Source organism: Pseudonaja textilis, chromosome 7 (assembly GCF_049901715.1).
Source record: "Pseudonaja textilis isolate UNSWEBS1 chromosome 7, rPseTex1.2, whole genome shotgun sequence".
Classification (NCBI taxonomy): Eukaryota; Metazoa; Chordata; class Lepidosauria; order Squamata; family Elapidae; genus Pseudonaja; species Pseudonaja textilis.
In genome coordinates, this window is record NC_141996.1 from 33,862,635 (window position 1) to 33,888,444 (window position 25,810).

Here is a 25,810-nt window from a genome sequence, read left to right on the forward strand (position 1 = left end):
AGGTTCTTTATCTCTTAAGTAGTGGCATCTGCTGTAGGCTATTAAGAAAGACTTGGCAGCTGCTTTCTGTTTTTAAGAGCATTTTTCTTTTAAGGAAATATAATATTCTGCCTTTTTAATATTTCTCAAAACATTTCATTCTTCTAGGAGGGGTTACTTCCCACATGTCATTTTAATGAAAGCATGCTGATGAAACTTGCTTGTGGTGGATCTTTGCCCAGGTGAATTATAAATGCTTAAAGAGAGTAACTGTCATGCCCCTGGCGGAGACTGACTCTGAGGAAGAGGAAGAACAGCCAACAGGGAGTGGGAGTGTGGTGGCTCCAGAGGTCGTGGAGGAGGCTGGGGAAGGGCAGAGGCCAGCTGAGCAGTCAGAGGAGGATCCAGGCCCATCCCCTATCCATCCTAGGTCACTCAGGGAGGAGAGGATCAGGGAAAAGTGAGGTCTACTCAAGAGGAGATTACTATGATCCTCCTCATGGCTTGCAGGTGATGTATATAAGTTTGCAACTGCGCAGTTAGAGTTTGCAGGAGTCAATTTAGTGTTCACCTTGAAAGAGGTTTATCTTTGCTGGTGTTCTTCCCATGGACTTTTCTCGGTTATTTTCCTGGAGTTTATGTTTAGTTATCTTGGCTTGCTTCGGAACTCTCATTAATGCGGTTTGTTTTGGTTTTCTGTTTGCCTCATTATTTACTTTTGTGACTTTAAACTGTGCCTAATAAAACAGTGAAGTTAAGTTGAAGGCCTTACCGGACTTTAATATATGTTTTGGGTTTGGGGTTATTTTGAGAGACTACAGGTCATCACAGTAACAGTCTTAGATGACTCTTCTTATGTATTAATGTTTGAACAAACCTGTGTTCAATTTATCCTTCTAACTAAAATTATAATGCTTAATTGGGTCTATTATAAAGGAATATGGAATAGAATCAGCAGAAGACCCAAAGACAAGGCAAGGCATAGGTGAAGCAATCTCTTTCAATTACTATCCATAGTATAACTTGGATTGTTGCATAAAATGGTGGTTATCCCATTCCCCAAGTGAAAAAGAATTTAAAATATAAGTTCAGGGGGAAAAAATCCTAAATGGTAAGTAAACTCTCAAACATGTAAGAAAAAAACCTTGCTAAAGCAGCTGATTTAAAACAATCTTATTTTTTCCTTTTCACATAACAAACATATGCAATATATCTTGCTATTTCCTATCCTCAGAGAATACTGAATATATTGGAATTATTGGGAATACAAATAAGAATACAAGCTATGCTGTATTTTTAGAAACTAATCAATCACAGAAATGTGTAACATTTTCCCTTTCTGTAACAGCTGCTTTTGACAAAATGAAATCCTGTAAAGACATATGTTGGAGAATTATTAAGCAGTGGAAGTTTTCACCAGAGGTTTTCAAATAAAAATTGGATAGTCATTTGTCTCAAATCATAGAGTAGAATTAGAATTAGATTAGATTAGAATAGAATAGAATAGAATAGAATAGAATAGAATAGAATAGAATAGAATAGAATAGAATTCTTTATTGGCCAAGTGTGGTTGGACACACAAGGAATTTGTCTTGGTGCAAATACTCTCGGTATACATAATCATTTGAGGATTCCAGCCCTGGAGAGAGATTTTGATTGGAAGATCTCTAATGTACTTTCCAAACTATGATTCTATGATATAAGCAGCATGTTTTCTGGATAGTCCAGGTAGAGTGCTTTTCCACTTATGGGAATTTCCCTCTTATCCTGTCTCTCATCTCCTGACTCTTCCCTTCTCTCACATGATGGCAAGGTATCTGTCAGCCTTCAAGATTTTTCTCCCTTTGCTTTGCTTCTTTTGGCTGTCATAAGGGGGGAGGAGGGGGGAATGATTATGGGAAGTGAGCTGGAGGCGTTACAAACCAGAACTGTAGAAACTGGGGGGGGGGGTACATTCTTGCTTAGGTTTCTATCCTATGTCAAGGTCAACGGACAGAAGCCTCATCACCACCTGGAATCGCCCACATGATGATATACACAACTTTTAATTGGATGAGCCAATTGAACTATTGGGAGTGGGAATGTTGCCATTACTTTGTATATGTGATTTACATGCCCATTTTCTCAGATTCAGAATTCTTTTGTTGCTACCACTTGATTTCCAGTAAAAGATATCTTTTCTCTGATTAAAAGAGTCTAAGTATTTCTTTCTTGGATTTTGAATGGAGCACCAGCTGACAGTATCTTAATACCCAAACCAGATTATTTAAAAGTAATCAGAGGAATAATTTTTGCCAATTCAATGAGTTGTTTTTCCATTTCTGTGGAAGAAAATTTAGAATGGGAAGCAAGTACCCCAGTTTTTCTATTCCCTTATTGGCTACTGAAAGGTATTTCAAGCTTCCCTCTTTATCACCCATCCAAGCCACAGACAGCATCAATGAAGACACTTAGGAGGTGGTACTGTAGCATACTGTAAATCACATAAGAGGAAATATTCTTATTTATAATTCTTGCTAAAAACAGGAATCTTTATTGCAGGCTTCATACAAATGTATCCTGAGATACAGTAATGAAAACAATGTATTGTTGGTTGGAGTTGGGTAGCACAGACTGAAGATTGGTAGCGAGCAAGCTAGATATAGATAGATAAAAGTTGAATTTAATTCAACTTTTCTCTTTTTATGTATCTGGATATACATAAAAATATACATATATGTTGTGATTGGAAGGTCCAATCCTGTTAGGAACTTTGAATCTGATGACTGTTATATCATGGATTGACATCAGAACCAGGGAACGTTACTCCCTTTAGTTTGATTTGATTGTGAAATGACTGTTGAATTTCAAAAGGGAATCTTAACAGTTTTGCTTGCAGTTTTGAATGAGAACGTTACTCCCTGTAGTTTGATTTGATCGTGAAATGACTGTTTGAATTTCAAAAGGGAATCCTAACAGTTTTGCCTGCAGTTTTGAATGAGAATGTTACAAGGGAGGACATTTGATTTGCAGGACCGGCCTGAACCTTCAACCTCCTCGGCTTCTCAATCAGGTTATCAGCCGGGAAGTCTTCAGGTGAAAGTAATAATTTAGATAATCGCTGGGTGGATATCAGAAGCAGGCGTCTCCTGACGAGAGAAACCAACGGGAGCACAGGAGGAGGGCAGATCAGTAATGAGACTAATTAGCTGCTGCTCTATAAAAGGAAGAGGAATGACTCTGCATTCTGTCGGGAACAAATTGTCTGCAAGAAGAGCTGAGGACTTTGACTTGGAGAATTTGGGTCTGAAGTATTTTTGTTGGAATTGGATTTGTTGGAACTATTATTTTGGATTGTTTTGTCGAGGCTGGCCACAGTTGTGATCGGTGGAGACTTCTGGTTGCTGCCTTTGTTTGCGAGGACTGCTGCTTTCAGCCTTATCTGCTTACTTTTGAAGATGGGACATAACATTTCACAGCTGTGATCGGTGGAGACTCCTGGTTGCTGCCTTTGTTTGCGAGGACTGCTGCTTTCAGCCTTATCTGCTTACTTTTGAAGGTGGGACATAACACATATATATCTATTATCCACCATTATATATTCATTTGTAATTCCTCATTTTTTTAAAGAATTGCTAGTTTATCTCACTTTGTCTTTTAAACATTTAGTCTTCCTGTAAATAAAATTTTTAACACTGCTTTCATTATATCCCAAATTGTATTTAGAAATACCTTTGTAGAATTTGTGTTTTTCTCCCTCCCTCTGTGTGTATATTTGCATATATGTGTGTGTGCTTGCCTTGGTTTAAGCTTTCAAATGAAAGTATATTCATCAACAAAAACATTTTAAAAGTAAATATCATTGGGACATGTTTTGAAGATATGTGAATTATTCTAAATTCTTTCATAATGAATCTGAAACAAATCAATAATCATTATTTGAACATATAAGTGATTTTTTTTTTAAAGTAGCAAAAAGTAGTATCTATTCTTATAGAACCTTTGAATCCTAATATATTATTGCACTGTACTTTTACTTTTGGCATGTTGGACTTGAATCTACATTCCTACTGAGAATGGGAAAATGACTATTAAATCCCTTTGCTTTACAAATAAATTCTTCTATACAAAAGACAAAAAATATTGTTGGATGCAGATTAATCATTTATATATTTTGAGATAGATATAGCACTATAAAGATGCATGATAAGTGTAAAGCAATTTTATTTTATTCTGCCATCTGTTTAAATTGTTTGACATTTTATTGTTAACTAAATTTGTTGCAAGGTGTTTTGTTTTGTTCTTGTTTTCCAATATTGTATTCAAAAATTATATAATTTTATTATGGGGTACCTCTTAGATAGATTAATGAAAATTATTATTTTCATGTGACTATTACTTGGAATGCCTGCATTAAATCTCACTAACTTCAGTGGGCTTGTTCTGAATGCCACCCATAAATTCTACAAATAGGTGGTTCAGAAAGGCCATTATATAAATGCATCAATACAGTATATTTGAGTACTGTTTTGTCCATGTTCTCTTACAGTAGCATTATTATAATACTATCTTATAATGTTCATTATTTTGGTATTTTAACACAAAACGGATATCAACATCTTTTAAACTAACCAACTATGTTCCACCAGATGATTCAGGAAAATCAAGTCATTGGACATGACCAAGCAGTATAATTTGTGTGCTATTGAATTGTATTAATCTACTTATCAATCTACCATATCATTCATTTTGTTGTTAGCCTATAAATTTTAATATATTGATATCCTAAAAGGAAGGCAAGGGAAGAGAAGAGAAAAGAACAGTTGGAAGGGGACTAGTTTCCTTTTAGTTTATAATTAAAGACTAAATCATTTAATCTATTGATATAAAAGGAATGGAATGAATGGAATGGAAAGAATAGAATAGAGTAGAGTAGAGTAGAATAGAATAGAATAGAATAGAATAGAATAGAATAGAATAACAAAGTTGGAAGGGGACTAGTTTCCTTTTAGTTTATAATTAAAGATTAAATCATGGCTTAAATATGTCATTAGAAGCATAGGTTTTATCTATATATTTATATAATGTATAAAGCCATCCATTTCACAACAGTGACCTGGGTGCCATACAAAGAATCAAACAGTTACAAACTGTAACCCATAAAGTGATCTTGGTCAGGAGGTAATAGTGGGGGTTATACTGTTCTTTTTTTTAAAGTTTTTATTTTTTTAAGACAAACACATACAAACAATACATAAAATCATAAAACCATCTTCCATTTTATATACATACAGCATGTCAGTTGGTTATGAATCTCTTGTGCAATCCTTTCATAGTCATTACTCACAGTTTATATAAATTTCACATTGTCAAACTAACATATGCTTATATATTTATCAATTATTAATCATCCATGACTAAACTATTTATTCCATCTTTTTATGTGAGATATCCCATATTTTATTTTAAAATTTATATTGTGCTTTCATTCAATGATTATATATGTCTACATTATATTTTATATCAATCTATTAAACTTCTATATCAAAATTATCTATTCTATTACATTACCATGTCTTTTTATCCAACCATTGATAAAACAAATCCCACATCATATAAAATTGTTTATCTTCTTGTTCTCTGATTTCAAATGTCAATTTACTCATTTCAGCATAGTCCATTATTTTCTTAATAACTTCCTCCTACATAGGTATTTTATCATTTTTCCAATTCTTAGCAAATACAATTCTAGCCACTGTTAAAACATTTATAATCAAATATTTCAGCTCTTTGTTGTATATTTCAGGTATGATTTCCAATAGAAAGATCTTTGGTTTAAAGTCTATATGTTGTTTTATCATTTTTTCCAATCATGTGTGGATTTTAGTCCGATTTTTTTTTTTTTGCATCCGAGCATGTGGTAATATGAGCCAGGTATCTGATGACATTTCCAACATTTATCCGATTTATTCTTAAACATTCTTGCAAGTCTTGCTGGGGGTAGATGCCATCTGTAAAACATCTTAAAAAAAATTTCTTTATATGCAGTTGACATTGTCATTTTATAGTTTTGAGACCACCATTTTTCTAAGTCAATCCCATATCCAAAATTTTTCCCCTAAGCAATCATCGTTTCTTTAACTTGTTCCTCCTCCAGTTTAAATTCTCATAAATGTCCATACAATTAATTACCTTTTCATCAGTACCCATCAAAATTTTGTCTAAATCAGTCAGCTTATCATAAATACCTTCTATTTTAGAATCTTTATCAAATCTAGATTGTATTTGCAAATATGAAAACCAGTTCATTTTTACACCTTGTTCTTCCAACACTTGCATAGATTTAAGTTCACCCTTTTCATTCAATATCTTACCATATCTAACTGTTTGTTCCTTTTTATATATTATTGGATAAGAAAAAGCTTCAATGTAGATATCCATAGTGGAATTTTTAAGTAGTATTGTCTTTTTATCTTCTCCCAATTCAAAAACAGTGCCTCTCAAATATAATGTCTTCTAAAATACCCCTGTGTTTTAGTTCCCTTATACCAAAGGAAAGCATGCCATCCCAACAGCAAGTCATACCCTTCTAAGGTCAATAGTCTACTGTTCCTTAATGTTATCCATTCCTTTACCCACATTAAACTTGTTGCCTGGTAATATAACTCCCAACTGGGCAAGGCAAACCCTCTTATTCTTGCATCTTGTAACAGTTTTAGTTTTACTCTTGCTTTTTTACCCTGCCAAATATATTTTAACACAATTCTATTTAAGTCTTCAAAAAACTCTTTACCTAATCGGATTGGAATTGTCTAGAATAAATATAAAATTCTAGTCAATACATTCATCTTAATTGTAGATATTCCCCCAACCAATTATAGTTGTAGTTTTTCCCATTTTATTAGATCTGTTGCAATCTGCTGTTTGAGTTTAACATAGTTATCCTCCTTCAGTGTGCTACATCTTGGTGTAATATATATCCCTAAATATTTGACCTTGTTTGTGACCTGTATTTCTAAAGTTTCTTCCAACTTTATACTGTTCTAAAGGCAAGAGCTGTCACTTCATTTCAATGAAAAAGTGCTTAGCTGTATTAATGATTACCTATTTTTACACTGCATTGATATGTGGTAATCCAAAGGCTCTGATGTAAGCTCCTAGTGCATGGCCAAATGTCTTATTTCAGAAGAGTCCAATGTCACCTAGAAAATGGCTTCTGAAACTCAGAAGACCCTACAATGAAAGAATGCTTAAGAGAGTGGAAAAATAATCTTGAACAGATTTCTGGTGGGAAGTGACATCAGACTGATTGTATACACTGCTAAAATTATATTTAGCACTTTATTTTAGGAAGTCAAAAGAAAAAAAAAGAAAGCCCAAGACTGTTATTTAGCTTTTAATCTATCTTTCAATTCCAAACTTTATGGAGCAGTTGTGCCTTCTCAATCTGAATGATTAAATGATGTATCCATTAGATAATTTCAGGTACATATTTTTGGAATAATAAAAAAGAAAACTTAATGGATCCGATGATTTTTCAATACCGAGTTCTTTTTTCAAGATAAAAACATTGACAGACAGAAGATAAATAGCCCTGTAAACTTCTGAAACTAGAATAATTTTGTTTGCTTAAGATGCATAGGAGCACAGGTTACCTTCTTATTTAAAATACTTTTAGCTGACAATTCAGTCATAATGAATAAATCTAGAAATTCTTAGATACAAATATTCAATGAATCTGTTTTTACTTTTGTAACCAAAAACAGTTCTTCCAAAAGCCCCTAAATATATCATGGCCTGGATCTATGTACTTCTAATGTTCTCCTTTCCCCATACACATTAATTAATTAATTAATTAATTGCAAATTCTGTTGAAGAAAAACTCATTGGAATAGCTATTTACACCCAAATTTGGAATCACCCTGAATTGGTGATAAAACTTTTAAATCAATCAATCAATAAATCAAGGCTGTAGTTCCTTCTATATTCCCTTAGATGAGAGTATATCTCATTTAATTCAATGGAGTGTACATTTTAGGAGAGATATTGTAGAAAATATTATACAATACATATATTATCTTCCAAAAGCAGCACAATAACTGTTTTTGTAGTTATCAAACTAGTATTTAAACATACAAAATATATGTATTTAAAGAAATACCTTTAAAACTCTTGGTCCAGTAACAACATCTTCAAACTAATATAGATACTATTCATGTTCAGTTACTACTGTCTCCTAGCAAGACTTTTTTTCTTATTACAACCCTGTAATTCCTTTTATTGAAGTAAAGTCAGGGAGACTGAATGCACTTGAGCATTTACTGGCTGGATGCCCTTCCTGATGCCTATGCAGAGTTCATAGCAGATATTTTCTTTTTGTGACCTGATAGAGAAGGATTTGTTGCTACCTAGGTTTGAACTCTCAACCTTCCAAGTGCAAGCCAAGCGTCTTTACCTCTAGGTCACTGCACCACTTCTTAGCAAACTTTATATCTGAAAAACGTCTCTATGCAAGGTTGGACTTTATAATTGAAATATGATTTGTTCCTAAAAACTTATACTTTTATTTTTAATCTTAGTGCTACCTTATTTCTTCATGGTAAAAAATTCTATCAGGACACTAGGAGTCAAAAATGGCACATAGTTACCTACCATGTTATTTCTATCTGGATTTTTCTTTTACAAGTATGTGTCAAATCATGGATAAAAGTAATTTATTTTAATCTTGATTTAATGCCTGATGAATTTTAAAATGTGTATTTTGAGATATTTTTAGAACTATAATTCAAAATGAATTTTCAGAAGGGTAGTGCCTTGTGTGGGTTTGTGTTGCCATAAAAACAAATAAAGTCTTGGGGTAGTTTAAAAATCATTATAAAGTTTTCTATTTTCATATAATTGCCTGTATCTTATCAAGCCTGACCGCTCATCAATTTGTTTCTAAAAAGTGACAACAAAAATGATGGGGAGGAATATTTTAACCTTCCACTGAGTTTAGAGTAGCTACTTTTAAATAAAGAAATTGCTAAATAAGTAATTTTCAATTCAACAATAGAATCTACATAACTGCCTGTAACTTGAAGGCTTCAATAGAGGATGTGTCCACAAAAACACATTCCAGATATACACCTACATTGGGCTTGGGTTTGACTATAAAAAATCATGGTTTATGTTTTGTGTTAAAAGTAAATAAATGAATATTTATTCATTTATTTATTCATCCATTAAACAATTTTTATGCTGCCCGATTCCCCCTTCAATAAACCACAGTTAAGGGAAACTGTTCTCAAAGTGGTATGTTACGCAGACTGCTTACCTTAATACTGATGCAAGGATGACTATATGACCAGCCTTAGTCTTTCCAAACTGACATTGAAAAACTTCAAATAAACAAATAAACAAAAATCAGGAGCCTGATCTCATACAGTTCACATAGAAATGTGTGAACAATTGCAGTGTATTGTGCCGGTTAATTAAGTTACTTAAGTTATGCCCTAAATTACACTGAAAATACTGGAGATTCTGGCATGTATGGTTGTGAGAAAATCCACATCTTATAAAGCAGGGTTACAAAGTCAGATAAATATAGTGCCAAGCGCTGCTTTTTCAGCATTTTAACCACTCTGAGTAATAGCTAAAGAAAATCTTTTGACATCTATGTTTATGTCCTGTAAAAAAGTACAAGTCAATATAAAATAAACAGCAAGCACTGTAGACATTAATTGGTTTTCCAAGATGAAAACTGTAGACTTGAAAACCCGTGAATATTCTTGGCTGGTTGAACAAGAGTCTAGACATCATTTAATAAAAATCCACTGAAATCAAAGGCATTTTACAACATTTTTACCCACTTCTCCATATTGGAATGCCGTAAAACATTTAACTACCTTGGTAATAATTTCAAACATTCTGAATGATACTACTTTCAGAAATACATTAGAAAAACTTATAAAAAAATAACAGCTTGCAATGTTTACTACATGCCAGGATCTCAGAATGCCCACATCATCTATTATTGTAGTTTGCAAAATGGATTTGTGCCAGCATCCACAAATCAGGGCTGGGAGATCTGGCAATAACTTTAAATCAGCTTTCTTCGACCTTCAGATAAAGAATCAGATTATTTATTGCTTCAAGTATTACTATACTGACACCAACTTGTAAGGCTGGGACTGGTTTAAATAAGCTGTTTGCTTCTTCATGACAGCAGTCATACTGACATTTCCCACCCTCAACAGATTAATCTCTATTAGCTGCTAGCAAGGAGCAGAACCACTGAGATGACTGGGAGTAAAATATCCTGGTAACAGTTGGAAAGAGGTGAATGTCAGGATTAAAAACAATCTTTAGAAGGACACATAATAACTGTAAACAAAATAAATAAATCAAGCATTGTAACAGAAGAGAAGGAAAAAAAACTTGGGAACTAAATCTCAACCTTGTCTCATTGGAGCCAATATTACATTAGTGCCTGCTTGCGATATCTCTTGTTCATTGAAAGGGAACCCAATTGTTTTGTAAGGCATAGAGTAGCTTATAAACAATTAAATATGTACATCCAAGCTTAAAGGAAGTCAGGCAGGGACAGCAACAGAGCATATGGTCTTGACCATAATGATATGTGCCATTCACAAAATACCTTCTAGAATGGGAATGGGAAGGATCTATTCCCAAAGCTAATTCTTATGATCTTGCAACAATGTGATTTTTAGTAGGTATAAGATATCCAGATTGCAAAAATAGATTACCATCTAATAGTTGAGTTTTGCAGCTCAGATACATTATACCTAATGTTCGGGGCAGAATATACAATCAGATTGTATGCTTTAAAAATGTAAGTGATTTTGTGAAAATTAAAATGTATCAATATAATTACAGCCAAAGATTTACTACTTTGTACACAATTAAAGGTAACAATATGGCAAACAAACAAACAAATCTTATCAAAATTCTATTGCTTATGTCTTCTGATTTGGAAAAACTAAAATCATAGTGATACTGAATATACAAAAATGTTTTTGAAAGCATCATTTCTGCATGCAGGCAAAAGGAGAGAGAGGACAGCAATCAAGGGATAGGAAAATGCAAAGACAGAATTTGAACTTTTCCAGTACTGAGATCAGACACATTTTATGTCAGAACTGCCACAATATTATACCAGAAGCTCTAAGTGATGCCAAGAGAATACAATAGTGTTAAACTCTCAACATATACAATGATGCCTTCAAGGCTTAGGATCTTCTACAAGCCATATGCTTTTCTACACTGATTTGAGGACACCTTTGAAGTATTAAGGTGATGGACAGTGAAATATTACAGTGCAAAATAAGTCAATTTAAACTGCATAGATCATCATTTATGTTTTGCTCTATGCATTTAATGAACAAAGATATACAAAACTGTAGTCTGCGTGCATTTATCCGGGAAGAGTTCTCAGGTCTAATAGTAATACTGTACTGCCTTCAGAATAAATAATAAAGCTACACACACAGGGCTTCAGAAGAGTGCTTTGAAGGGTCAGGAGATGGTCACACAGAAATCATTTGCCATTCCTTAAAGTACCTTCATCTTTTTCCGGAATTGTATGTCTGCTCTCTATGGCTGCAGCATGTTCTAGGGTGGGACGATATATTTCAAGAGCTTCAGACAGATATTATATGCTGCTATGTCTTTATTTATTTATTGAATTTATATGCCACCCATCTCTCAATAGAGCAACTCTTCGCCAAAGCATCTTTTTTTTTCAAATCAGAAGTGCTGCATAGCCTTAGTAAGAACTTATTGAATTGTGTTGTAAGGAAAACTTTCTTTGAAAAATGGAATATATTTAAAACATTTTTGTGATTAGAATGCCAAGCAAATATCTAAAGTTTATGGATGTGTTTGCCAGAATATTGTTCATAAGACGTCACATAGAGATTCCATTGGAACTCTCTTCCAGCTTGCTAAAGGAAATATCTTAGAATAGCCATCCACTATTGTGTGCCTTAGAACTAATTAAGACTTGCAACATATTATCATTCCTTGAACTCTTGGCATTTAATTTGATGTTTTATTGGCTGATAGATTGCATGTATAAATACTTTCCACTAAGAATGATTATGTTTGACTGGCACTGGAAAGGAGCCAGCACGATATAATGATGAAGTTATTGGGCGAGGAGCGGGGAAAGTTTTACTCCATTTTCAACCTTGGATATTCATGAGGCTTTGGGTCAGTCATTATCTATCAGTCCAACCTAAATTGTAGGTTGATGATTCTGAAGAAAGGGCTTGTACCATATTTAGATGTAATGTAAATATTGGAAAATTATTCCCTGTACACTCCTTGTCATTTAGAGTAGAGTAAGCATTAGTCACCCAGTTCAGCTAGTCTGCATAAATCTTCATTTATTTATTTAAGGCCAGAAAACTTCAAAATAATTAACTGGCAAAAAAAAAATTGGATAAAATCAGGCAAAAGCAGGAAAAGAGAGAAAGGGAAAAAGGGGGAGGGTGGAGGGAGAGGGAGAGAGAAACAACAGGTAAGTTTTTACATTATTAATATATTTCTATGAAAAGAACACAGAACTTTCTGGAGCCACTAAAACCCATATTATGGATCTATCTATCTAACATCTATCTATCATCTATCCATATATCCAGCTGTTCATATACATTCTAATAACTGGTATAGTCAACAAATTTTAAAGATGCATGCATAAAATAGTTCATCAACCATGAATATCAGTTCATCTGTTTAATACTTCATCTACTATATCAAAGTATAAACACTAAAGTTTTCGGGTTCCATATATATTATGGAATACCCCCTAGCCTATATCTTACTATTGCCTGGTTAATCAGAAGAACTGAAAGTTCTTCAAACAATGAAAAATTCAAAACTATTTTAGATTCATTTTCTTGCATATATTGGAGGCTTCCAAACTGAAGGCATCTTAGAAGTCTTAGGATGGTAGAACGAAAATAAAAAATGGAAGAAATAAAAAGGATAAATACCAATATTTCTCAACCTTGACAACTTTAAAACGTGTGCATTTCAACTCCTAGAAATCTGGAATTACACATCTTAGAGTTGCCAAGGTTAAGAAACACTGATGTATATAAATGCACATAACATTTATTCTTTTGCACACTTTTGTGAAAAATGTAGTAGAGCCATTGTTCTCTCTCCATTGAACTTAAGAACCAACATGGCAGACATGTTGAAGATTGTTCTATTAATTCTTATTTTGTTTATACAACTGTTTTTAAAACATAATGTGGTTAAAATAAATATAAAATGACAGCTAATTTCAATGTATAAAGTTAAGCCAGTTTTTTATGTTGAAAATATAGCAAGTTCCCTTCCTGAAACTTGACTGTCTGAACCATTCTTAAAAGTATCTGTATTCTCATCTAACACAAGGTGCATCATGTTGACAGCTATACTAGGAATGCTTCCCTAAGCACAGAACTTTATGCTATTACTGTAAAGCATAAATATTTCATGTATATTCATTGTGTTTGTCAAACTATCAAGCCTTGTGTGGATTTTAATCTAGCCTCCAAAGTACCATTTGAAGCAGAATTACTAATCTTGTCAAATGCCTGTATTATAAAATTGATATGTGCAGAGGAGCAAAATTAAAATTATATCTGAATTATGTTGCTGTGGTCACAATTTTCACAATTCAAATCAGTGTATTATGTAATAGTATCACTTTTGCTGAATTCACTAATATGGATTATGCCATGAAAAGGATATTTATCTGGCTTTCAAGAAATCTGATTCATTCTCTAACTTGACACCTAGGGTGTGGTGGACCTTCAGACTCAGTCTGACAAAGTTTGGATCATAGCTTTGAACAGGTTCATGAATCAAAGCAATTAATTAGAAAGATAGTTCCCAAACATTTCAGATCCAACTAAAAGCACTTGAGGGATTTGATTGTCCTTTTCCTTTTGGATTCTTACAGACAGTGTGAACTATGAACTTCAGTTAGGAAGTTTGAGTAGTATCCAAGGAAGGTTGAGTAGTATCATAGGGTGTCTGATATGATTAGCTGCCCAATGACCTTCATCATCTAATGAAAGTGTGCCTGTCAGAGTCATTGGGGAAATGGAACATTATTTTATTTTTCTGTTTTTCCTGACCTTGTATTTTTCACCCACCCTGCTTAATTGGCTTATTTAATCCATGGGCAGAATTCATTTGCCTTTGCTTAAGTGTGTGTAATCTAGCTGCTTCTTCATACAAATTAAATATCCATTTTCACTTTGTTGGATGTTGCTATTTTTAAAATAGCAACAACCAAACACTTAGAATTTGTTTAGCACAAATCTTCCAAGTCTGGACTATACTGTCTGTTTTCAATTTGGGGGCAATGTCACCAATTCTTATATTCATTAACTCTAGACTTCATGGTATAACTTAGGTTTATCAAACAATTTTACAGCTCTCACGTTTATTAATAGCTAAAAGTTTGCATCCTGCCATGTTCACTCATTCTGGAAATAAAACTTTCCAGAATGAGGAGACTTTTATTTGGTATATACTGTAATTTGAGCTATGATATTCCATGTTACTTTTATCCTCTACCTTAACAAAAGCTCAATAATCTTTTAAAAATTAAGAAGAATTATTTTAATTTGATCAGGACAGATATTCTCAGCACTGAAAGATTCTCTTGGCTCCAAGTTGATTTTGTAGCTTTTCTTAAGGTGCATGAACTGCAAATGGTTCTTAATTATTAATAGTAATTATTTGTTTTCTTTTAAATAGGGACTCGTCTTCACATGCTTGTCTTTGTGAACCCAGTGAGATAAACACATGGATGGGCTGTTGACTTCAGTGAATCAATAAATGTGTGTGTGTATCATTTCTACTCCCAAATACCAGCCTGTCAAATCTGCTACTTGCCGTAATCCAGGGATGGGATTCAACCAATGTAATAACCGGTTCAGTGAGCGCGCAATCAGCTGTGCCACGCAAAGCAGCTGAGCTTGAAAAAGCAGGAAATAAAGGACATCCTAGAACCCGTGTGGGCAGGTGGGCCAAACAGAAGAACAGAAGATTGTCAGAGTGAACCGGTTCCCTCTCAGCTGATCTTCGGAGCTACTGGTTTGGCAGAACTGGGCCGAACTGGTAGAACTCCATCTCTGCCTTAATCTGATCCACCTGGATGCATTGTGGCAATTTCAATAGGTAATCACTACTCTGCTTCTCCTTTCCAGCCTGCCCCTGCTGGCCTGCCTTTCTTTGTGTCCACAGTGCTTCAATGACTCAGGTGGGCTATTGACAGCAACTGTTTATAAATCCATCCATGTTTCACTTTCTGATACTAAAATGCCAAGTGGCCAAGCCTGGTGCTGCCAAAAACTTTTGCCAAACCTGTTCCACCAGAAGACATCACTTCAGCTCCAATAAATTGGCACTCATTTTCTCCTTGCATCAGAATCCTGGCTTCAGCTTGATAAAAGCTCCCAAGATGCTCAACATGATACAAGTAGAGGGGGAAGCTTCTTTAAACAATAGTTTTCTCTGTGTTAACATGAAAAGCCTTCTGACATCTGTGGCAGTTATTTCCTCTTTCCACCTTACTTACTCTTTAATGCCATACTTTCCCCCCTGGGGTAAGACAAGAAACATTATTAATATAACTGACATTTCTGCCCTGCCCTAGCTTTTTCATTGAGCCATACTACTCACTACTTGAAGATCTGTCTCTATTTGCATTTACTGGAAGGCTGAGGTGTCTTGATAGGCAAGCTTTCAAATCACATCACATAGACTATTGTCAGCAAGCCACAGCCTTTGCAGATTATGCTGCACTGAGTCATACAATTGGCATCCTCCAGAGCATTGCCATAAGTAGCTTGCTTGCATGTGAAATGTGGCAGCAAGGGAAGTAAATGGACAGTGAATGATATATGGATTTTTATTATTTTTAAAATCTTAGTTTAGGAAACCCCAGGAGTTGCATATTCCCAAGGAACTGCAGAAAACTCCCTGCCTTAAGGTTCTGATAGTAGGACACTAACCCCAGATTTATCACAGGATTTACCTGTGGGAAGCTTAAAGTGCAAGCCATCAAAGAAAAGATGAGAGAGGGAGCAGTCAGGCAAGCCTATTTTCTGAAATGAATAATGGAACTTAAGCTGTGAATGGGTGGGTATCTCTCTATGGGGGAACTGCTTTGTGCAATTGCTTATCCTACTTGTATTAATCAGTGGCTGAAGTGTACCATAGCTTTTGGCTTTATTCAGTTTCTCATATGCCAGTTTCTTGAATATGGTTACAACATCTAATTTTCCTTTTTCTTGGACTATTACAGTTTTATTATTGTTTTACCAACTGATGTGAGAGTTCATCTTGCGTATCAGTACCTGCATATGTTCTTAGGCCTGACCAATTCAATAATATGTTATTTGAAGTCAAATCTGAGGCCTGGGATCTTAAAGTCTCTCTATATTACAATAAGTGAATGTATGCCAAGCTGATACAAACAGGCATACTGCTTTAAAGAAGGATAGGGAGCCATGATATCAATTGTTCCATGGTAGTTTCTTTCTCTGTGGCCCCTGCACATATTATTATATTTCACTTTACTGATCTATTACTCCATAATTAACTATTATTGAATGATATTGGTAGTAAACTGCAAAATTGATATAAATAAGTCAGACTGTGTTGAGGAATCTTTCCCCATAAGGACCAATTTTGTCATCCAATATTTTCTGGCAATTTAAAAAGAATGTTATTTCTGAACAAAACTATATCAAATCACAAAAGCAAGTTAGAGGATCATTCTTCCATGTCCTACCCTAAAGACTTTGCCAATATAGCCTGCCCAGAAGACATTATGTGAAGTTAGGGATGATCAGCTTATTTCTAAAAATACTTCCTTTTCTAAAAGTTTTGTATAAGTTTGTTAAAACAGCCTTAAAAAAAAGAATGCCTTCATTCCAAGCTCTTTGCTAATCTTTGGATAATATAAAAGCAGTGTAGTACCCATCCCTCAACCCTGCTCTGCCTTTCATAGAGACATGAATATCAGCGATATACGAGAGAACTATTTCCTAAACGTATTGCAGTAAAACCTTTGAAAGGATTTATTTGTAATTAGTGTGCTAAATGGGTTCTAATTTATCTTCCCTGCAATTTTCAAGCCATTTCAAATATTTTGAAATTTTCCTATAATACACAATGGACAGTATTTCCATTTCTATTTCCAATGGACAGTTCTTCCCAATCAAATCTGAACTGACTTGAATTGGGTTGTCCTTGCATCTTCTGTCACCAACCTGAAATACATCACTCTTTCTTTGTATCTCTAACTCAAATATATTTGTTTCTTTTTTTTTTTATAAATTTTTTTATTATTTTTTAACATACAAACAAACAGACAAAACATAAAAACATCAGCTCTCCCGTATTTATATACAAACAGTGAGTCGGTTGGTTCATCAGTTTTGTGCATTCACTTCGTAGTCACAATTGCAATTACCTTATATAATAACTCTTATTGTCAATGCAAACTTATATATCATCATATCATTTTCTTTAAGGTCTATTAATGATGCCCATTTACTCTGAAGCAGAGACCCTTAATGTGACAGAAATGTGCTTTTATAGCATGGCAAGGATCTTCAAACTTGGCAAATTTAAGACTTGTGGACTTCAGCACACAGAATTCCTGAGCTAACATGACTGGAGGAGGAATTCTGGGAATTGAAGTCCACAAATGTTAAAGTTGTCAAGTTTGAAGACCCCTGTAGTATGGTCTTGAGTTCATATAGCACCCTGCCCATACAAAATTTTTTTCCCAAACTCCAAATTTAAAAAATATATATATTTCATTTGGGTTTGGGTTTGGGGGCCTCTTGGAATTCAAACAGAATTTTTAAAGAATGCATATTGATAAAAACAGCAGTACTCATAGGGTCTTGCTGCAACCTAAAATGAAACATTCTAGTAGAAAAGAATGCTTTTAGAGGGATTCTGATCTGAAAGACAGGAATGGCCATTAGAAATGGGCTGTGAAATATATACTGCCTTTTTAAGGATACTAAAGGTTTTGCAACAAAATAAAAGGTAAGGCCTTGAGTTACTTCTTCCTTTCCCTTCAAGCAACAGGTAAATAAAACCAGATAAATTGTTCCCCCATTTCTGTTGACATATTATATGATTTTCTCTTCCCCAAAGGCTATTAACAGCAGAAAATTTGAGTGGCAAATGTCTAACCCAATTTACTATTTTATCTGTCAATATATTACCACAAAACAATAAACAAGGAGTTGGGAGAGATTGATGTACTTAATAAATTTGACATAATGAGGAAATAAGTAGATGGTTTTACAGTAGTGTTTAGTGTGGTAAAATATAATAGAAACTGTGATTTCTTTAGAGAATTCTTGGAGAGCAGACAGCTCTTTTAAATCATCTTATATTAAAAACACTCACAGGACCTACTAAAAGAATTTATAAGAAGATTGCAATAGATCTGTAGAACATTGGAGAACAGAATTCCCTTTACTGTTAATTCATATTATTCAGAAAGTTAAGATGCATTCTTCGTTCTCTTGACAAGTATTCCTCCATGCATTCCATGCAAAGGACCAAATATTTTGGTGACTCTTACAATTGAATAGTCCTTGATCTTTCAGTTGACAATGAGGAGAAACAGAAGATGACCATCCTTGCATCTTGAAAGACAAGATGCTGCAGCTGGTGAAAACAAACATGATTAATAACAAAATGTTATTGTTTTTATTGTTAAATGCCCTGACCCTTTTTGGGAATGGGTAGCATCCAAACAAATTAAAAAAACAAACAATTTTGTGAATTTTTCAAGTATTCTCCATAAGCGTATTTTAACAGAGTGAAAAAAATCCCTTTATTGAAGTGGGTTGAATGATTATTAAAATTTGTATCTTCTTCTAGTTATGTTCCTCATTTAAATATTTATTTTTTATTCATATTTTTCAAAAGTCTCAAGCAAATATATTAGAATGAGGAATATATTTGTTCTGAAAAACACTAGTAAACAAAGGTGAAATGTCTGTGTTGGTATCAAGAAATAAAACTATGCAATCAGTAAATAGCAGGCATCAAAGCACAGGTTGGGTGCAAAGTATAAGCATCAACCTTGCTTTAGCAAACTTCAACTGAGAAGCTGCAACCTTGAATAAAACAGGGGGCAGCTTAATGAAGTGTTTTTTTTCTTCTTCCAAATTGCTACAATTAGGAAAGGAAGGTCATCTCCACCCTTTAAATCAGGGGTCTCCAACCTTGGCAACTTTAAACCTGGAGGACTTCAACTCCCAGAATTCTGGGAGTTGGTTCTCCAGGCTTAAAGTTGCCAAGGTTGGAGGCCCCTGCTTTAAATTACACAATAAAATGACCAAGGGCTTTTTAAAACATCTTTTTGTAATTACTTAATTAATCCTAGTAGCAATTATAAATACATGGTTTTCAAAATACCTTCCTTTCCATCCACCCGCCAAAGAAGAATACATACATACATACATATCAGTTGCACCTCGGCTCTTAAAAATATCAAAAAAGTAAATAAAATAATGTAAAGACTTTGATAAGTTTGCAACTCAAACTGATGACAAGGACAAAAATCAAGGCAGATAAGTTGTATAAAGTTCCTGTGGGAAACAGACCAAAGGCAGATGGTCCAGTGATTGAAACTGGGATTTTTGGATGGGAAAAAAACTGCTATAGTTTCCATTTCAATAGAGCTACTCCTGGCATCCTAACAAACTTCCTCTGTTTTAACCTTACTCCCACCTCCCCACCCCCAAAATAAAACCCTTGCAAAGCCTTTGACTCTGCATGATCTACCACTGAGTAATCAGAGCTGATGTATCTGCCATTGCAATTACTACAGTTCATTGTGCTTTGCCTTAAGAATGAAAAAATCTGCTACTGAACATCAAGGTATTTTGATAACTTATTCCTCTTTTTTCTCCAGCTGGAGATATTTGACTAGAAGTTTCCAGATGAACAGCTCCTAATCCTTTCAATTAAAAAGGATTCATCCAGCCATCCTTCTTTAATGGTTTTTCTGCAGAAATAGCAACAATAACAACTTAGTGAGAAGACACAGAAGGAAAATGACATCATATATGCTCTCATACAATTACTTGAAACAATAAGATAAAGTTGTTAAAATACAAAACAAAACCAGCCCTTAAGCAATCTCAACGTATTTGTTGGTGTTTGGCTATCCATTTAATTGCAATGTTTTATGGTGACTCTGTTTTGGCCACAGCAGAATATAAGTGATCATCCTTACCCACAATGAAGTATTTTATAGATAGGTTGGATAGACAGCTGTTGTAGACAGTCTGAATTTTTTTTTTTTGAATGGGTCTTTTTAAAAAATAAATAAAACTTTATAATACATGATTTTAAAATTACAAGATTTTGTTTTGTGACATTTTATACAGAAATGTGAGGAAATTAATTTCAAATTTAAATTAGAATCCTTTATATATCACAAATTCATAGCAATTAATGTATTACAAAATATTATATAAACATTAATGAACAAAAATTCAACTGTTTGCCGTCAATGATTATTTATTTTAGTATGATTTAGTAGGACACAATTGACCAATTTCTTCTATCCTCACTGCCATGATACATAATTCCATGGATTTTATGGCCATTGATTTGTTGTCAGCAAGGAGACAAAATCTGTCAGGGTACAGCTCTGTTTATGTTGATAAACATTTCAAGGGGATATATCTGTTTATGTTGATAAACATTTCAAGGGGATATATTGTAAACTTGTAATGAAATTTTAATTGTGTTTCTGACAATTAAATACACATGCATAAAAATAAGATTTATGGAGCATGTAGGCAGAAGGAAAAAAGGGGTTTTCATTAATTTAAATATTCAAATGTGTGAATCTTTCCGAGCTGATTAAGGGGTCCCTGCCTTTTCCAATTTTTATTTAATCTTATTATCTATACAATAATTCAATGTTGCATGTCCCAGATAGAACTGTGAAATAAAGAAAAAATTGGTCTAATAACAGGTTACATTATTTCATTATCTGTTGCTATGTACCTGTAGTGTGTGTGTGTGTGTGTGTGTGTGTGTGTGTGTGTGTGTGTATTCTTTCACAGATTGTCAAGTTCCCAAGTGGAATTGGTTACTGATGAAATTTCATATCTATATGTATTTAAGTTATATGTATATAAATAAGGAACTTGCCTGATTCATGAAATTTCATGAGCAAGGAAAGTAATAAATGTGTTGAGTTCAGAATATATTCCTACATGTTAAAAAAAAAACACCACAAAGGTAAGGCCTGTATTTAAAATGTCCTATTCTGGTTAATTTATAGGTCATTCTCAATTATTCAATACCCCTGGTCTGGGAAATTATTGACTTCAAAGATAAAATGTGTTAATTTTACATATTTTGATTAGATGAATTAGAAAACAGGTGATAAAGGTGCTGGTTGGCTAAAGTTTTCAATATATTCCACAATAAAGATTTATACACAGGTGAGTATATTTGCCTACAAGGGAGGAAGGTGTCTAATGATCATGATGCCTTGTCATGATCATTGACGAAGTATGGTAGACCAATGAAAACGGTACCAATATATAAATGTATCTTCACTTTGAGAACAGGAAGGCAGATGACTATGAAAACACATGGAAAATTTGCTTAGTTCCTATAAAGCACTTGGTGCAAACGTATCACTTCTTCCACTCGTATTTAGATTATTTCCCTTTGAACTCTGGGGGAGTCAGTGATAAGCATGGGGAGAGATTTCACAAGGATATCACAGGCATGGAGAAAAGATACCAAGGGAAATAGAGTCCTCCATGCTTGCTAATTACTGCTGGAATCTCCCCTGGGATGATCCTACTGCAGTTCACAAGGCAAAAAGACAAAAAGTGCAGCTTAGATACCAAATAAAAATGGAACCTTGTTCTTTAATCTGATGTTAGAACTTGTCATTTTTTCATGCCAAAACCATGAAAATGTTACATGAAAAACCAATAAACAAATGAAAAGTTATATTGCTGGTATCAATAAAAATATAAATTTATAATGACCGATGTGGCACCATTCTTATTGCTATATCACATTTTGCAGAAAGGTGATGGAGCATAATCGCACATCCCCCTCGCAATTTTGAATTATTCTGATGCAATTTTGACCTGAAGCTACTGTTTCTTAGAACCTGGGGCCAATTAATACTCAGAACTTAATTTTCCTTTATTAGTGACCCAGTACTGCAAAAATTAAGCTTCTTTCATTTCTGAGGCTTTCTCCTTGTAGACTAGTGTTCTTGGAGAATACATTTGAAAAAGTTGTAACCTCGCCCCAATAGATGTATATCATTTATTTGTTTTTTTTTATTTATCACATTTTAAAAGCTGCTCATCTCATCCAATTTTGTGATCCCATCTCTACTGGGATTTCATCTAGTTGTGCTACTGAGACTGATTTGATCACATTGATACATGACTTATACTGAAAGTTGGATTAATATTGCAGGTGTTATAACAGTTCATTTAGTGACCATTCAAAGTTACAATAGCACTGAAATAAGTGATTTAGGACTGTTTTTCACACAACCATTGCAGCATTCCTATAGTCACAAGATCAAAATTCAGATGCTTGGCAATTTGTTCATATTTATGATAGTTCAGTGTCCCAGGGTCATGTGATCATGTGATTTTGTGACCCTCTGACAAGCAAAGTCAATGGGAAGTCCAGATTCACTTAACAATAATAATGTTACTAACTTAATAAAAGCAATCATTCACATAACAATTGTGGCAAGAAAAGTTGTAAAATGTTTCACTTAGCAACATAAATTTTGGGCTGAATTTTGGTTGTAACTCAAGGACTACCGCACCTATACTTGCCATTATATCCTTCTAGATTGTTTTCCTCTTCTGCAGAATTCTACATTAAATTAAACATCAATTAATACATTTATCTTTTTATAGTAATCCTCAATTCTACATTTCAAAGAATCAATGAAGCATTTTATGAATAAACTAATCTGTAGACCTGGAAAAAATGTAGCCATTTATGTAACAATCTAATTGTGTTATAGAAGTCATGAATTAACAAGATAATGAAAACATGGTGGAATGGAGTCGACAGACACTTTCCTTCACATTGAACAGGTCAGAGTCTTAATTTACAACTTGAGAAGATTTTTGTGTTCTTCTTTTCCTTCTTTCCTAAAGGATAAAAAAAATCACAAAATTGAAAAAAGGTTAATCTTAAATCAGTCAAGGATTTTTCCTAAAGTTAAGCTCCTGAAAAGCAGGACACAGAGGCAAAAATCATGTAAGCTACTAACCGAGTCACTATAACAAAACATCTCTATCCACTGCACATTGCTCAAATGGCTGATAATCCCTTCATCTTTCATACAGCTTATGCTGAGATTTCATGACAATCTAATTGACAGTTAAATCTATAAAACTGTACCACAAAAATAATTTACAACCCAATGGAATTTGTTTTCTTGGCATTGTGCTTTTTTAAGAAATAAATTAACTTCATTCTTTAGTCAGGTATTTTTAAATTACTTTATTATAGCTAGTCTTCAATTTAAAACCACAATTGAGCCAAAAAATTGTTGTTAGTGAGACATTTAATAAGTGAGTTTTACCCCATTTTTCTTGCCACAGTTGTTAAGTGAATCATTGCATAACTTAGTAACCTGGTTGTTAAGTGAATCTGGCTTCCCCGTTGACTTTGCTTGTTAAAAAGTTGCCAGAGGTGATCACATGACTTCAGCACACAGTAATGGTCATAAGTATGAAGCATCTGCTAAGCATCTGAATTTGGATCACATGATCATGGGGATGCTTACCAAGGTTGTAACTGAAAAATGGTCATAAGTCATTGTTTCAGTTCCGTTGTAACTTTCAATGGTCACTAAATGAACTGTTGTAAATCTACCTCTATAATTTAAGATGTTTGTATTGTATCAGAAGTGTTTGTGTTTTATTTTGTATTGTGCTTACCTGCCTTAGCGTCTTGCTCTTGTAGACAAGAAGATGACTAAAAACAATATCTTTATTATATTCCAGAACAGGGGACCACAATCATTTCTGAACACATACACATATATACATTATATTTCAGAATTTATTCCTGATCCTTCACACCGTATTGCAGCACTATCTCTTGGTAGAGAAGGGTTGAATTATGTCTTATTTCTAGCCTTTATAGTGTCCATTAAGGTTGGATGCTTGTTGTTTACATTCTTATCTATTCAGAAAAATCCACCATGTTGGGTAGACTCTTCCTGCCATTATCTGAACTTGGATGCTACTTGTCCTATCAAAATAAAGAAAGAATACATAGTGAAATAGTACAATAGAAGATTCCTATAAGCATAAAAATAAGATAAAGTATTGGTGAGACAGACAAATGTTTTATAGAAGAATCAACACATTCTGGAAAAAAAACCCTCTTCTCATACCTCATCCATGCTTTCTAAAGTAATCTCTATAGATAAAGCCTCCTTCTGGCATCTTAAAGGAACATTCAGGAGGGGATGGCCTTCAGTCCTAAATCTTAGGACACATTTATGTTCCAAAGCTGAGAATCAGAGTATCCAGTGTGTTTTGCATTGACCCTGCTTGGAAGTCATTAAGAACTTTAGAGGTTCAGTTTCACTGCTTGACCTTCAAGGAAAAATACTATGATTAAACTTTGGCAAATTTTTTTTGTACAAAAACTAATGCCACATTGAAACATTAGCTCTTTTTATTCTCTTAATGTAGTGGAAGGTCAAGTAGATACAAATTAAAGGGAAGTTTTTTAAAAAAAAAGAATGAGAAGAAAATGTTTCTTTTCAGCTGAGCTATTGCACACCTGCAGCTTATTTTCATGATCAAGGGGGGGAAAACCCTTTGAAATACTAGGGTAGTAATGGAAATGCTGACTGATTTACAACAAAAGGTGCTAGTGGGGGGAATTATATGTTATGTTTTGCCGTAAATTCTATTAACACAATGAAGCTATCTTAATTAAACTGCTTTTAAACAGAATAAATTATTTAAAGAATCAAATTCTTTAAGTCTTCAACTGTGGTGGCCCAACAACTGGCAAATCATGGTCTCGCTCTGTACAATTGAAAGCCGTAACCAGCATCAGAATGGCTGTAATTAGCTACAGCATATATTCCAATTAACAGGGGAATTCCTTTTGCCTTGCTAGCAGCAACTGCCTGTTGAGAAGCTTTTACATGGCACTTGACTCAGTGGAAATAGGCTTTTTTCCTCGCCTATTTTGGCAGAGATATACCCTGGATTAACTGTCTTCCTGTTCATTAATGGGCTAACATGTAATTTGGCAAATAAAAGTAAGGAGTAGGACAAAAGCCAAAAATTCTCACAGTAGATATCAGTTTGAGATCAATACTTTTTGTTTTTAATTGTGTATTGTACAATAGATCATAATCAGGTTTTTAAAAAGCTGGTATTCTCTGGCATAATTGTTTAGTCGGCAAACTGGCAATAATTCAGAATCCTGGCAAGCTGAATCTGATTAAAAACACACTCTGGGACAGTTGCCTTTTCACCCCTTCTGACGCTTAAGTATTTAGACACAGTAATCACACCAGAGTATCAGAAAAGCAAATATACTTTAGTCAGGAGTGTCAAACTCCCGAAGTCATGGCGTTGTCACGTGACGTGTCATTACTTTTTTCCTCTTCACAAAACCTGGCCTGGGTGTGACCAGCATGTGACACATCTGCCCCACAGACCATGAGTTTTGACAAGCCTGCTTTAGGTAGATAGTCAATCCCTAAAGCTATTTATGTGAAGCTCTGAAGTTGTTGTGAGGGTCTTTGGAT